Raw genomic sequence first — 7,821 nt, 5'->3', positions numbered from 1 at the left:
CCACAATTTTGGCTTCCTGACACGTGTTTCGATGACTTATAACTTAAATTGTTGTTTTTGTAGGCTTCAGATATCTAATCAGCTAAGTAATCCTTGTGTCTTATCTAAATATCAGGTACGCCCACTTATAGTTTCTGAAGAAGTTCATTTTCGTGCTTATATTTTTTTGTATAATATCTATGTTATGAAATACTTTGCAAAGTATACTCAACTCAGAATTCATAGAGCATGATAATAAAATAATCTCACTACTGTAGATAGAAATGTTTGTATCTCACTTTAAATTACATGGTACTTTGTATAAATTACATAATGATCAAACTTATTAGTACAAGGAAGCAGTTATAGTTCATGGCACTGCTGAACAATCTTCATGACTTCGATTCAAAAAATAATCATATGCATGGGCTTTTGTTCTTTCCCGTATTCTTCGCTTGGCTTTTTCCTGTCTTCTTCGCTTGGCTTTTTTTCTGGTTCGGCTTCATAGCATCAGCTTTTCCTGTAGGAGAATGTGAAGATCAAAGAATTAATGGAAAATGCTATTATTTTTGTATCCACAACCTTTATGTACACAAAGATTAATGGAATATTAAAACAATCACACATACCAACAGTATTCTTCTTCTTGTTTCTCTCTTTGTTCTCAAAACAACTCTTTGGTAGGTGTTTGGAAGTGCAGGTTGCTATGTTGTGTGCATGAGAGCCACAGGTGGCTGCAAGTTATTTGGTTCGTGGACAGTAGCTCTTCAACAAATGTTTTTTGCCTTTTTGAACTTTCCGGGCGGCCTTTTGATGGTACAACATCGGGATCTTGTAGGAAGTCAGGGAAACCATCTTTATGCGGTTCAAAATGGTTTTTAGCAGGCTGTTTGCCTTGCTGTTTTTTCTGAGTTTCTTCAATGTCATCTTCTTTAGTCATCTCATCAAGTCTGTCTTCCATCTTCTTTATTTCCTCCAGCACAAATGAGTATTTTCGATCACTGATAGATCCTTCAGAAGCAATGTTGTTCAATTTTCGAGATAGAACATAATATCTTAGATGTTTGTTGCTTGTTGTTTCATCATATGGCATGTCCTGGGTTTCCCTTCTTATTTTTCTATCTTTTGGCTTCCACCGGTTGATGTAGTATTTTTCGAGTAGCTCTGAAATGTTAAGATGCACAAGGACCCTTAGTATGTGTGCACATACTATTCCATCCTTCTCGAATTTGCAGCATATGCAGGCAAAATCTTGTTGTGCAAGGTTTACTGAAACAAGGTATCTCCTCGACCTGAATTCCTGTAGCTGAAGCATCGGTGTCTTGTAGACCTCATATCTCACAAACTTTTCAACCTCTTGAATATGCAATTTCGTTGTGAACTTGATTTGCTTTTGAAACCTATAGAAAATCTTACGGTTGTACATTCGGCCAGCTTGAAGTTCAAGCTCAGTGCCCACCCAATAGTCAGGATCTGTTGTTCTTGTTACTGAATCTTGTTCTCTTTCCAATTCTTCAATATTTTCTGATATTTTCTGGTACTCTCCCAAGAAACTGATGACACTATATGTAGATCCAACATTGTCCTTGAAGATTGCATTAGTGCCTTCGCTTCTAGCAGTGGAATGGATGAATGGTAAAAAGTTATGCTTGTAGTACACAGGCACAAATTTATCTCTATTTTTCCACATAATTCCCAAGTACTTGAGGTGACCTACATTGTATCTGTCTATCATTTCTGGCCACAACTCGCTCGAATTCAGCAATTGTTAGCGAGTTTCGTAGAATATCGGAGAAATCCGCATGTAGGTTTGGTATTCTTCCAAAACTTCCTCCGCACTTTTCTTCTGATTTTCTCTTGATATGGAAAAAGCAGTTTCTGTGACAACTGTTTGGGAAAACTAAAGGTATTGCTTTTCCCATTCCAGCATCTTGATCGGTGATTATTGTCATGGGATGTTTCCCTCCCATACAAGCAAGAAATTCTCTGAAAATCCACTCAAAGGTATCAGCTTGTTCATTATTTATTATTGCACAAGCAAACAAGCAATTGTGTCCATGTCCTGTCACGCCCACAAAAGGAGCGAATGGAAGGTTATACTTGTTAGTCTTGTATGTTGTGTCGAAACTCAAACAATCACCATATAAATCATACATCTGTCGAGAAAATCCATCTGACCAAAATATGCATTTCACCTTGTTTCCCTCTCCCAGGTCAAAGTTGTAGTAGAACCTAGGGTCCTCTTCTTGTCTCTTCCTGAAATAAGCAAGGACCTTCATCATATCATTTCTGTTATCTTCTAGTCTCATGGCAGTCATAACATTGCTCACATACTTCTTGTTGTATGGAACATTTTTTGGCTTCCCGCCTCTTAAGTATGTCAGTATTGCCATTATCTTTCTAGTTGGTAGCTTCACAGAAGTGAAAGTGCGAATGAACAGACTTCTCTTGATCTCGTCATGTGTCCGTGAGATGGTAGAAACTTGGTTTCTTCTGGAGGAGATAGCTCATGGTTATGATGCAATTCTATGTTAGTCACAAACCACTTGTCATTTTTCTTCGTAACAACCAATTTTGCTTTACATCCTGTAATAGGGTTGACATTCCTTCTTCTTTTTCTTGTTCTAGGTGGAGGTCCCGATCCTCGCTTTTGCAATTTTTCTCTCTTGCTTCTTCTTCTTCTCGTCCTCCAAGACTTCATCTTCTACTACTTTTCCAAACTTGTTGCATGTAAAAGTTTTCCTCTTGTCCTTGTAGTTTCCAGCTTTTCTCACTTAAAATCCACATATTGAAGCATATTCATTGTAGAAATTGTATGCTTCATCATCAGTATTAAAAGACATGTTTAAGTGCGGAGCATGATGGCCAATAACTTCTTGACTTGCTTGTACTGCTGCAGTAACACTCTCATTCTCAAGAAAAATGCGGATATCTTCAGGAGTGAGCTGTTCTACTCCGTCAGGCATGTCCATATCAACTGTTTCTGCACCTTCTTGTTTGCTGTAAGTACCATCATTGTCCAAGTCTGAGTAGTTATCTTTGTCTTGTTTGCTGTAAGTACCATCGTTGTCCGAGTCTGAGTTGTTATCTTTGTCTGGAACATGTTTATCTTTGCCTCCTGCTGTCTCATCTTTGTAACTGTTGTCATCAAACTGCCAATTGTAAAATTTGTCTTCACTGTCATCATGTGCATTCTCATTACGAAATCTTGTTTGATCATCATGTTCTTCCTCATCTGTATCACCAAACTGTACTGGATGATATTCTTCTTCTTCTTCTTCTTCTTCGACATCCAGTAGCATTGACTGTGAACTTGCATACCTTCCCGTTATCATAAATGTCTTGTTCTGCATAAAAAGTATTTTTCTCTAAAATTTCAGTCTTTTTACAGATCTCTGTTTTGGTAATACATCAAGCAAAATTGCTAATTTTTGTTATACCTCTGCTCCCATAGGCTCTACCATTGTATTGATATTGCTTTGTAAGTAGTCCTGCATTATTGCAAAATTAAGATACAAAGTCAATTTTCCATCAGGCCAATCATTAATTCTATTATTTTAAAACATTTACATTTAACTTTGACGCTGAAATACCTGAGATGTTAATGGAATTTGAGTAGACATCAACAATTCTGTAAATGACATGCCAATGCCATGTGATAATGATATCTGCAATTTTTTGTCAAGTCATTATTTTTGTGTTCATTTTAGTATTGATCTTCTCTAATTTACAAAATTGTAATGTATAATTTAGAATAGTTACTTACATCCTCTCCTTGGGCATTGGGGTTTGTCATGTAGCCATATCTCACTTGATCAAGAACCTATAAACAAAGATTATGATGAGCAACACAATGTAGTATAGAAGTTGCAAGACTAATATCTATCTACTATGATGTGAAATGTGTACCTCACTCATGCAGTCACCAGTATGGTACTTGCTGCTGCTTCCTCCATCATACAGGTATTTAGGAATCTACAGTTATAGCAGTTTCATGTAAATACAACAATCTGGATTAGTTTCTATAGTCTTTGGTAAATCTGATACTAGTTTTGGCAACTGCTAGTAATACCTGGGTTCCTATTACATAATTTGGATTTGCATTCGAATCTGATAAAAGAAACAGCAGGATCTCATCAGTACAAACAATAAGCAGAGTGTGTCTAAGTAACAATAAGTAGCCTCAAACGGCGCCGCTGCCGTTGCTCTAGTCTAGTCTAGTGCCAATTGTCAAGAAATTTGATTTATCCGAGCAAAGTGTTGTTCAAATTTTCCTGGTTTTGGGACACCATTACTTGACAAGGAAGGGATTGTATGGGCCGGAAGCCATGTCTGTGATGTGTTGCAGACTTGTAGCTTAGCATGTACAGGTTTGCAGTGTTGTCAAGTTAAGCAATGAAGGATACTCTTGAAAACTTGGCTTCAAGCCAGGTCCATACCCTACAATGCTATAAGTAGCTATGCTCACACCATCTTTATTTTCACACTTTTTTACCTGTTGTGTGCTTGATGAGTCAAATTGCTGATGTCAAAGCCATTATCCGAGTTTTGTTACCTCATCCATTGAAATAACATATACTCGACAACTATTATACAGGAGATGACTTCGGAGGAATATGAGAAAGTACTGGAGGAGAAGCGGAATTGTTTGCTCGCACTAAAGTCTGAGGAGAGGAAAGTTGAGGTGGACCAGAAGGATGTTGATGAAGTATTTATCAACCTGGTAAGTTATACATGTGGCAGTCTTCTTTCTGGATGTGGTTGTATATCGATGCTAATTTTCACCCAACCTCCTGGTACAGGGATCTGACAAGGACTCGAAGAAGAAAGAAAATTCAGAAAGAGAGGACCGTGCCAAGAAGGTATCTCACGCACTTCTGTTTGTCTTGTTAAACTTTGATCTCTTTTTGACTGTTTGTTCTGAACTTTGACCTGAGTAACTGTTCTATCGTCTAAGTTGGAAGTGAAGGTGTTTGCAAGATCAAAGATGGTTTGCCTTACTCGCACCTGGGCCTACCGTTATTATGTGGAATGCTACTCAAAGCTTCCAGGCCGAGCCATGTGAGTCGAGCCGTAGGTCACGGTCGAGGCAGTCAGGCTCGTCGAGGATCACTGACGAGCAAATCAGCAACCTTGTCTCCAAGTTGCAGGACCTCCTCCCTGAAGCGCACCTCCGGGGCAATGACAGAGTATGTACTAATTCTCTGGCATTATCATTTTATGGAGCAAATGACATATGGTCGCTTCAGAAATTATACTCTTCTAGAATCTAGTGTTCACTGTTCAGTCACTTCGGTACATTAAGGCATAATAGATGATCTGATAGTTATGGTGTTGCCTAAATTGTCAGTTTTATTTCTCTGCAAGAGTTGGATATTCTAGGGACTAATGAACTACATCAAATAATTTGTTCTAAGGCCAAATGACAGAGTACGAAACAATTCGTTGGCATTGTCACTTTATGCAGCAAATGGTCATTCGCTCCAGAAACTGTACTAGTCTTCTGCACACAAAAGTGTCCACTTATTTCTGATAATTACAGTCCAGTGTTCACTGTTCATGTAGTTAGTGGGTAGTAGCATCTGTTGCGCGCATTTTTCATTTGCTGGTTGCATGCATTTGTTTCTCCTGTTTCTGGCATATTGAAGAAACATGCAGAAAGAAGACTGCCAAGATGTTATGATTGAGATTCCAGTTGAAACTGACAACCTTGTTATTTGTTTTGGATCTTTGTGTTTGTTTTCCACCATGAAGAAGTAGGTTGTTTAGATGGAATATATGAGTTTAAGTGACTTACTAAAGAGCATTCTAATCAGATTACTGCCAGGATGGTTGCAGACTGAACTACAAGATGACTGTCAAGATAATTGCACACTGAACTACAAGATGACTGCCAGGATGGTTGCTTAGGCCAATCATCAGGTTCTTGCTATGTGCAATTTCACTCTTTTCTACCAGACTTCCTTTTGAAACAGAGTAGTTCGTTTTTGATTTACAAGGTTTTCTTTTGAATTACAAGGTCAACAGGACAAAATTGTTGGGGTGGAGAAAGTTAAGCATCAAGATTGTAGAAGGAGATGAGGGAGCTTACCATGGTAAGTGCCTTGTCCAGATTCCATTTATCTGGAGAAGGAGTGGAGGAGAAGAACTATGCCTTCCTTCTTTCTTAGATCTGCATCCTCCCTGAATACTCCCTTTCTTCCTCGTCGGGATCGACCAATGTTTCCACAATCTGGGGAGAGAGCAGATTATTGCGTGGGGGCTGAGTGAGTTGTTAGGGTCAATTTTGTAATTTTGTTTCACTATCCTGGTCCCTTGTTTACGTAATGGGAGCGATTGACTTGCTGTGCAAGTTGATCTCTGTTGGCTCCGTCGGGCTTAATGTAGTCAAAAGCCCAACAACACTAGGAAGTCAAATTACAACGACCTAACCTCGCCGGGCTTAATGTAGCTGCTTGATTTTGTGGGCTTCACCAAAAACAAGGACAAGACAAAACTTACAACGACCCAGCAAGGAAAAAGCAAAAAACGTGAGATGACTGGGCGCTAAGATAAATCCCAGTCGACTGGGCATTAGAGACTCCCATTCTTTAATGTGTGCAGTTCCTGTTTTTGTCCGTGAACTGTATTCGTTTTCCCGTTTCAATCGAGCGTCCATCGATGCCTGCTCAGGTAGTCCTTCAGCTTCTTATTTCGTTCTTCTTCCTTTCCTGGCACACTTGGGATTCTTATATTCGCGAGAAATTACATGCGGTCTGTAATATTTTCCTGGCACACCTGGAGCCAGTATTTATGATTTATCACATTTACTTTCAACAGTGGTCTGTAATATTTTCCTGAAGTTCAGCTATTTGTTTCAAAATAACCGATTCACATGCAGAATCTGATTTAAAGAGTAGAATTTTGCAACTTCTTTTAAGTAATGCTATGTATGAATGTCAGGTTTAACTTCTCAACGAGTTAACATCTTGGAAGAAAATTATGAAAAATCAAAAAAAGAGCTAGCGCATGTACATGTGATTCTTTAAATTGATTCCTTTGAGTCGTTAGTCGCTTGATCATGTCGTCGTGATTTTTCCTCGAGTTTCAGCGAACTCGACTCATCTTTTGACAAAGAGATCACGCAAGGAAAAGAGAAGCAAACTCACCACAATTCCAGTAAACATGCAGAATTGAAGGATGAGATAAAGAGAAGAAAAAACCTGTCGGTTTTGTTAAGCTTCATGCACTAGCCACTTGAACCAAAAGTCCGAACTTATGGAAAGGGCTAGGCAATCTACTTTATACACTTCACAACACCCCCACTCGCGTGTGACGGGAGAAGAGAAAGTCAACACGTGAAAGAAGAAGAGCACACCGAAACAGGGCATCAGCGGTGGCTAAAGAGGGGGACAACAGCAATTTTTAGGCTTAATTGCGAAAACCATGAACAACAACAATTTTTAGGCTTAATTGCGAAAACCATGTGAAAGCCAGGATTTCAACTCGAGACCTGGGGCTCTGATACCATGTTAAGCTTCATGCACTAGCCACTTGAACCAAAAGTCTGAACTTATGGAAATGGCTAGGCAATCTACTTTATACACTTCACAACAGGTTTCTCTTCCTCACTCCACACAACGGGTGGACCTGCGGCCATGGAGTCTGGATGTCGCTGCGGCTCCATTGACCTTGTGGTCAACTTCGCCGAACATCCACAGTACGAACAGGGTCGCGGCTACCGTCCCCAAGATTGTGCATCCAGCCCCAGTTCCGGTTCCCCAGGATGGCGCATCCAGCTCCGGGCTCCGGAGCTTCACTGCTGCCGGCAGGTGTGCGTCTCCCTTCTAAGAAAATATATGC

The 7,821-nt window shown here is 39.6% G+C and overlaps 1 pseudogene; it reads right to left on the bottom strand.

Moving 5' to 3' along the window:
* Nucleotides 1–395: 395 nt before the first annotated feature.
* LOC124646791 lies at nt 396–2,372 on the bottom strand (annotated as a pseudogene).
* Between the last annotated feature and the right edge of the window lie 5,449 nt (nt 2,373–7,821).

The sequence above is a fragment of the Lolium rigidum genome, chromosome 4 (assembly GCF_022539505.1).
Source record: "Lolium rigidum isolate FL_2022 chromosome 4, APGP_CSIRO_Lrig_0.1, whole genome shotgun sequence".
Lineage (NCBI taxonomy): Eukaryota > Viridiplantae > Streptophyta > Magnoliopsida > Poales > Poaceae > Lolium > Lolium rigidum.
Note: the sequence above shows the minus strand (reverse complement) of the source record. Positions and strands in the feature narration are given on the sequence as shown.